This window comes from Hemitrygon akajei, chromosome 23 (assembly GCF_048418815.1).
Source record: "Hemitrygon akajei chromosome 23, sHemAka1.3, whole genome shotgun sequence".
In the NCBI taxonomy this organism is placed as follows: domain Eukaryota; kingdom Metazoa; phylum Chordata; class Chondrichthyes; order Myliobatiformes; family Dasyatidae; genus Hemitrygon; species Hemitrygon akajei.
In genome coordinates this window covers 39130603-39138484 of record NC_133146.1, presented here as the reverse complement: position 1 = coordinate 39138484, position 7882 = coordinate 39130603, and positions in this window count along the sequence as shown.

Here is a 7882-nt window from a genome sequence, read left to right as displayed (position 1 = left end):
TTGAAGTAAGCAAACACACACGTTCCCAAATTATACACTATCTTTCTTCTTCTTCAGTCACTTAAACAATTGAATGCTATGACAGTCTTCTTCTCTGCTTATGATTGCATCCCACCAGCTCATTTTCCCATCCAGTTTTGTATTATCAGTAAATGTGGATATATTAAAATAACTCTTTAGATCAGAGTCAATGGCACTGAAAAGCTGAGTGCACACCATTGATTTATATGGCATCTCACAATCTGAACACTGCCCAGTTTTCCCCATTCCTCTATATCCTGTCCTTTGTCCTGCATCTCTGTTCATATATTGCCTACAGCCCTGTGACATGCACCATTTGTAGCCACACTGATTTTAAGATTGTGACTTTGGGATCCCCTGTGACAGAAAATAGTTTCTTTACATCTACTTTGTTCATAGTTCTAAGTACTTTAACTATAATAGGGATGGTGAGCTGTCGATACATCTCTACCAAAGGAGATGTAAGGCACTCTCTCCCTCCACTAGCTTGCAGGTCACCCTTGGGCAAGGTGTAGCACCTGCTTAGCCCTGATCAGGGTCACATGAAGCCATGGGAGCAGGTGGTGGATGGTCGGATGAGCAGCTGGTGCATTTCACAAGTCCTGGTTATGGGACCACTGACACCAGGCAGACAGTCTCCGAAGAGCATTGATAATGGCCAGAGTTCATCAGTCTTGTAAAGACACTGACCAGAAGAAGGCAATGGCAAACAAGAGAAAATCTGCAGATGTTGGAATTCTGAGCAACACACACAGAATGCTGGAGGAACTGAGCAGGCCAGGCAGCATCTATGGAAAAAGTACTGTTGATGTTTCAGGCTGAAACCCTTTGGCAGGACTGAGAAGGCAATGCCAAACCACTTCTGTAGAAAAATTTGCCAAAAATAATCATGGTCATGGAAAGACCATGATTGCCCATGTCATATGACACAGCGCATACAAACAAATTATATTAGATACTAAATTTAAGAAACCACAAGCCAAGTTTATTTAAGTTATTCATACAGTTGAAACCTTTGTTCATTTTCATCCTAGTGAATTTGTACTGTACCTTGTTCAAGGCCATTGGCATGAGTCCATTTTGAAGTATGACTGAGGACACACTTTAGCCAATGCAAATATAACTAAGAATCATAAAATTCTGAAGTACGAGGGTCATTCAGCTGCTCATACGCACGGTAGCTCCCTGGAAGAGCTGTCCAACCTCATGTTTCTGCTACTCCTTCTGGTGGAGCCTTGCAATTCCTGTTGAGCTTTTGCACAAAATAAAATTTAACAACAACTTTCTTTGTGTCTTTGTGATCATTATCAATTTTTGTACTCTAATTACTTGACCAATGGAAATAGTCTTTCCTCAAAGCCTCCCTGAGTTTTCCCATTCCAATATTTTTATTAATTTACATATAAGAATGCAGAGTATAAGAAAAAAATATATCAATACATTATACTAAATCACATATAAAGACTCTTTACCCTATATTCATACAGATTAATTAATTCATAACATTGAAAAATAGCAATTTTATTATATAAAAAATCTAACCCACTACCAAGACTGAAGCTGATTAGTAAAGAAAAAAAGGAAAAAAATTATTAGTCATCATCTGTGCTTTAACAGCAAATCAAAGGTTTTGAAAATAATTCAAAAAAAGGTCCTCGCAATGTTTGAAAGTCTTGGCTAGATTCAGAGATTGAACATCGAATCTTCCCTAAATTCAAACATGACATCACATCAAATGGTGGAGCAGACTCGATGGGCAGAATGATCTAATGCTCTTATGGTGTATGTAAATTGATTAAACCATTTGTCTCTACCCAAAATATTGAAATAACTGTGCAATTGTACCTATAGAAATTGTATCCAATCACTTACTGTTACCTTTTTTCTTAAGAAATATAAAATGTACTACGTACTTTGAGCTTGGGAAGAAGTTTTAGGAGACTCTTCCATCATACCTCATTTGTGTGATTCCTTGCTGTGCTGAATAAAGGCATGTTACATCTACGGCTCCAGTCTCTATGCGGCTCACTCAAATTCATAACAGCATACTGCCCAGATGCTCATGTGGAGTATTTCATTAGGTTGAGCAAGAATAAACAGCAGACAGTGGAAATCTGAAATAACACTAGGAAGTGTGAAAACATTCAGTAAACCATGTAAGATCACCCGTGGAAAGAAAAATAGAAATATCTTTTCAGGTCCTAGACCACTCTTTAGAAGATGAGTTTGACTGGCCTATGTCATGCTGAGACCTGTCTTCCACTTTATCACAGACTTTCCTTGTGTTCTCTCCTTCTCCCTTCTTCCTCTGCATCCTGACATTTGTAACAATTCTCAGTTGTAATAGAAGATTGTCAACCCGAAACATCAACTCCCTGCAGATTCTGAGCATTATCCATTTGTGCCTCAGCGCTGAATGAACTCCACAGTGTTGGACTCGGACTCTGTCGCTCATGTCTATGTGTTACTTGTTTACATTTTTTAAAACTATTTGTGTGATTTGTCCTCTTTTGTACATTGGATGCTTGGTGGCCTTTACTGGGTGCGGTTTTTCATGGATTCAATTGTGTTTCTTTGTTTTGTGGGTGTCTGCAAGAAAATGAATCTCAAGGTTGTATATAGTCTCCATACTTTGAAATAAATTTGAAATTTGAGATCTGCTGCTTGTTCATGCCTATAGGCTTGCCAGAATTGTTTCTTATTATGTTTCAGAATATCACATATGTATCAATGTACCATGTGCATAATACACATTATGTATTAGAATAACAGTTATTGATCCAGCTCAAAGGCTTGCCAGCCAGGCATTTCAGATGGTGGTCACTGTGATCGCAGAATTATGCATGGGCCAGACGAAGAAGGAGCAGCAATTTCTTTTGTTGAAGGTCAACAGTGAATCGAGTAGATCTTTAAGATCTCTCATGCATAGATCAGATAGATCTTTAAGAACTCTGTGCCTCTTACCACAGCTGCCACCTGAACTAAGTGCTTCCAGCATTTTCTGTTTATATTTCAAATATTAAGATAATTTGACAATGTCATGGTTAACCTTGCTGAGAATAGCTTTGAAAATCAAAAAATCCTGACCCTTTGGTTAAATATCATTAAATTCCCAGGCTTTTGTGATGAGATTGAAACTTGGGGTATAAATCATTAGTCCAGGTCTCATAGTGAGTGGTCCATCATGAACTAATTGAACAATGGACCAGGCTGAATAGTCTTTGCATTTCTGATAGGTAGACACATCAAACCAAACACTTCATTAATGTGTGTGTATGGTTACACTTTCCCTCTGCCTGTCACAAAAGTTGAGATTTCCAAGTTGCCACCCTTTACAACTTATTCCCATTCCAACAGATTTTGAAGACAGAATATAATATTAATGGTAAGACTCTTGGCAGTGTGGACGATCTGAGAGATCTTGGGATCTGTGTCCATAGGACACTCAAAGCTGCTGCACAGGTTGACAGTGTTGTTAAGAATGTGCATGGTGTGTTGGCCTTCATCAACAGTGGGATAGCGTTCAAGAGCCATGAAGTAATGTTACAACTATATAAGACCTTGGTCAAACCCCAAATTACAGTGTTGTGTTCAGCTCTGGTCACCTCACTACAGGAAGGATGTGGATACTATAGAGAGAGTGCAGAGGAGACTTACAAGGATGTTGCATGGATTGGCGGGCGTACTTTATGAGAACAGGTTGAGTGAACTTGTTTTCTTCTTGGAGTGACGGAGGATGAAAAGTGACCTGATAGAGGTGTATAAGATGATGAATGGCATTGATTGTGTGGATAGCCAGAGGCTTTTTCCCAGGGCTGAAATGGCTAACATGAGGGGGATAGTTTTAAGGTGCGTGAAAATAAGTACTGAAGGGATGACAGGAGTAAAATTTTCACACAGAAAGTGGTGGATGCGTGGAATGCACTGCCAGCAGCTGCGGTGGAAGCGGATACAATAGGGTCTTTTAAGAGCTTCTTAGATAGGTATATGGAGCTTAGAAAAATAAAGGGCTCTGCGCTAGGGAAATTCCAGGCAGTTTCTAGAGTAGGTTACATGATTGGCACAACATTGTGGGCTGATGGGCTGTAATGTGCTGTGGGTTTTTATGTTCTACTTTCCAACACGTTGGTCCATTGCTCCTCTACTGCCACAATGAGGCCACACTCAGGTTGGAGGACCAACATCTCATATTCCATCTGGAGTGCATCTAACCTGATAGCATGAATATCTATTTCTCAAACTTCTAGTAATTTCTCCCCTTCCCCAATCTCTCTTTTCATTTCCTATTTTTGCTCCCCTCTTACTTCCTCTCTTCTCTTCCCTGCTCATCATCTCTCTGGTGCACCTTCTTCTTTCCTTTCTTCTATGATCCACTGTCTTCTAACAGATTTCTTCTTCATCAGCTCTTTACCTCTTCCACCTATCACTTCCCAATTTCTTGCTTCAGCCCTCCTCCCCACCCACTCATCTTCCCTCTCACCTAGTTTCACTTCCTTCCCATCCCCAAACCTTCTTAACCTTCTGCCCACTCCCTTTCCAGTCCTGAAGAAAGGTCTTGGCCCAAAACATCATCTGGCCATTTCCCTCTATAGTTGCTGTCTGACTTGCTGAGTTCCTCCAGCTCTCTGTATGTGTTGCTCAAGAATTCCAGCATCTGAAGAATCTCTTGTGTTTACAATTGACCAATGGTTCTGAATGATGGGAGGCATCTAAAACCACTTAATTCATTTAAGACTCATATAGACAAGGCATAGAAAGTTATGGATCCATTGCAGAAAAATGGGATTAATGGAGATGGGCAAAAAGATCAGCACACACCAATAGGTTCACAGACAGTTACCACCCATCAACCATCAAGGTTACACATGAACCAGTGTGGATAACTTTACTCACGTCAACTCTGAACTCATTCCACTTTTAGGGACTAAAAGTTCTGAAGTTCATATGTTCTGAACATTATCTATCTACTGTACCTACCTACCCACTTAACTAAATACTCACCCACCTACCTAGCTATCTACCTGTCTATCTATTTATTTACATACATACACAATTTGTCTTCTTTTGCACATTGCTTGTTGGTCATCTTTGTTTATGCCTTGTTGTTCACAAATTCTGTTGTATTTCTTTATTTTCTTCCACATGCCTGCAAGAACATGAATCTCAAGGAAGTAAATAGTGACATATACACACTTTGATAATAAATTTACTTCCACTTTGGGAGCCCAAGGGCCCATTTCTATGCTCTGCACTGACTCCACCATGCAGAAGGCCTGGATATCACCTGGGTGAAATAATTTTTCCCCACTCCTTCCAACTTAAGTTTGCAAAACATATCCACAACCTTCTGAGATAATTTCAATATACTGCATTGGAAAACACAGAAAATGCTGGAAATGCTCAAAAGATCATGCAGCATCTGAGAAGGATATGGGATCCTATTTCTTATTCCTGAAAGGTGACTAAACACTGTATGGAATCAGTACTAAAACTTCAGGAAAAGTTTCAGTTATCCAAAGAACCACCAGCAGCCCAACTGTTATAAGCATTAAGTTCCAGGACACCTCGGGAACGGCGATCTTGTGCAGCACAGCTCGATGTGTATGATTAAATATTCCCATTTCAGCCTGATATGGCTGAGAATCACAACTACTTTCAAGGTCTGCACAGTTAACAAAGATGTCTTAATGCAACTGAATAAAACATAGCTGCTTAAGACCGATGGAAACAATGCCGATTATGGCCATACTCCTTCGAGGAAGCATGGTTGCAGTTCAGGGGTACATGTGCATTTAAGAAAATGGGGTTTTAGACTCGCAATTCCGACTATCTTGCTGGCAAACATACAGTATCTAGTAAATAAAACTGAAGATCTCATAGCTAGGGTGCTGTATCAGAAAGGCATTAGGACCGTGTGTGTCTTTTGTGTCACAGAATCCTGGTTAACCCCTTCCATACTGGGCGCAGCAATTCAGATTGGTGGGTTCACTATACACCGTCAGGACAGGACTATCAAGTCTCTCAAAATCAGAGCTGGAGGTGTGTGCCTAATGATCAACTCCTCTTGGTGCACAAACATATCAGTGTTGTTTCAATTCTGCTCACAAGATCTGGAATATCTTGCAGTTAAGTGCTGTCCATTTTACCTGCCGTAGGAGATTTCTGAGATAATTTTGGTAGTGGTGTACATTCCACCTCAGGTCAATGTTTCATCAGGCTCTAGATGACCTGAGCAATGGGATCAACATGTACAAAAAAGCACATCCTGATGTCTTCACCATCATTTTGGGGGATTTTAACCAGGTCAGCCTGAAAAAATTACTAAATAATTACCATCAACAAATCACTTGTAGTACCAGAGGAAACAACACACTGGACCACTGTTACACCATCATCAAGAATGTCTACCCTGCTATTACACACCCTCACTTCAGAAAGTCTGATCACCTACTCCCTGAGCATAGGCAGAGACTGAAGACTGCAGCACCAGCAGTGAGGACCAAGAAGGTATGGACAAGGGAAGCACAGGAGCACTTACAAGACTGCTTTTAATCAGTGGACTCTTCGAATCTGTATGAGTATGTTGCAGTTGTTACCGACTTCATTAAAACCTGTGTGGATGAGTGTGAACCGACAAAAACTTGCTGGACATTCCCAAACCAAAAGCTGTGGATGAACCAGGAGGTTCGTCATCTGCTGTGGGTTAGATTTGTGGCATTTAAGTCTAGTGACCCAGGTCTGTACAAGAAAACCATGTATGACTTGTGGAGGTCCATTTCAAGAACGAAGGGACAACTCTGAGTGAATTTAGAGATGACATCGAATGCACGTCAACTCTGGCAGGGTTTGCAAGACATCAATTCCTACAACGCTTCACTACCAGATGAACTCAATGCCTTCTATGCCTGCTTTGAAAGGGAGAATACAACTACATCTGTGAACATCCCTGCTGCACCTGGTGACCCTGAGAAATCTGTCTTGTAGGCCGATGTCAGGCTGTCTTTAAGGAGGGTGAACCCCCACAAGGTGGCAGGTCCTGATGGAGTACCTGATAAGGCTCTGAAAACCTGTGCCAACCAACTGGCAGGAGTATTCAAGGACATTTTCAACCTCTCACTGCTATTGTTGGAAGTTCCCAACTGCTTCAGAAAGGCAACAATTATACCAGTGCCCAAGAAGAGAAATGGGGGGTGCCTTAATGGCTACCATCCAGTAGCACTCACACTTACGTGATGAAATGCTTTGAGAGGTTGGTCATGGCTGGAATCAATTCCTGCCTCAGCCAGGACCTGAACCTACTGTAATTTGCCTATTGCCACAATAGGTCTATGGCAGATACAACCTCAATGGACACAGCCTTTGGTCACCTGTACAAACACCTATGCCAGGATGCTGTTTGAAGACTATAGCTCAGCATTTAACACCATCATTCCCACAGTCCTGATTGATAAGCTACAGACCCTGGGCCGCTGTACTTTCCTCTGTAATTGGATCTTTGACTTCCTAATCAGAAGACCATAATCTGTCTGGATTGGTGATAATATATTTTCCTTGCTGACGATCAACACTGGTACACTTCAGTGATGTGTGCTTAGCCCACTGCTCTACTCTTTCTGTAGCTTGGCATAGCTCAAATGCTATCTATAAATTTGTTGATGATACAACTATTGTTGGTAGAATCTCAGATGGAGACGAGAGGGCATACAGGAGTGAGATATCCAGTTAGTTGAGTGGTGTAGCAGCAACAACCTTATACTCAATGTCAGCAAGATGAAAGAGCTAACTGTGGACTTTTGGAAAGGCAAACTGTTGGATCACAATCCAATCCTCATAGGGGGATCAGAAGTGGAGAGAGTGAGGA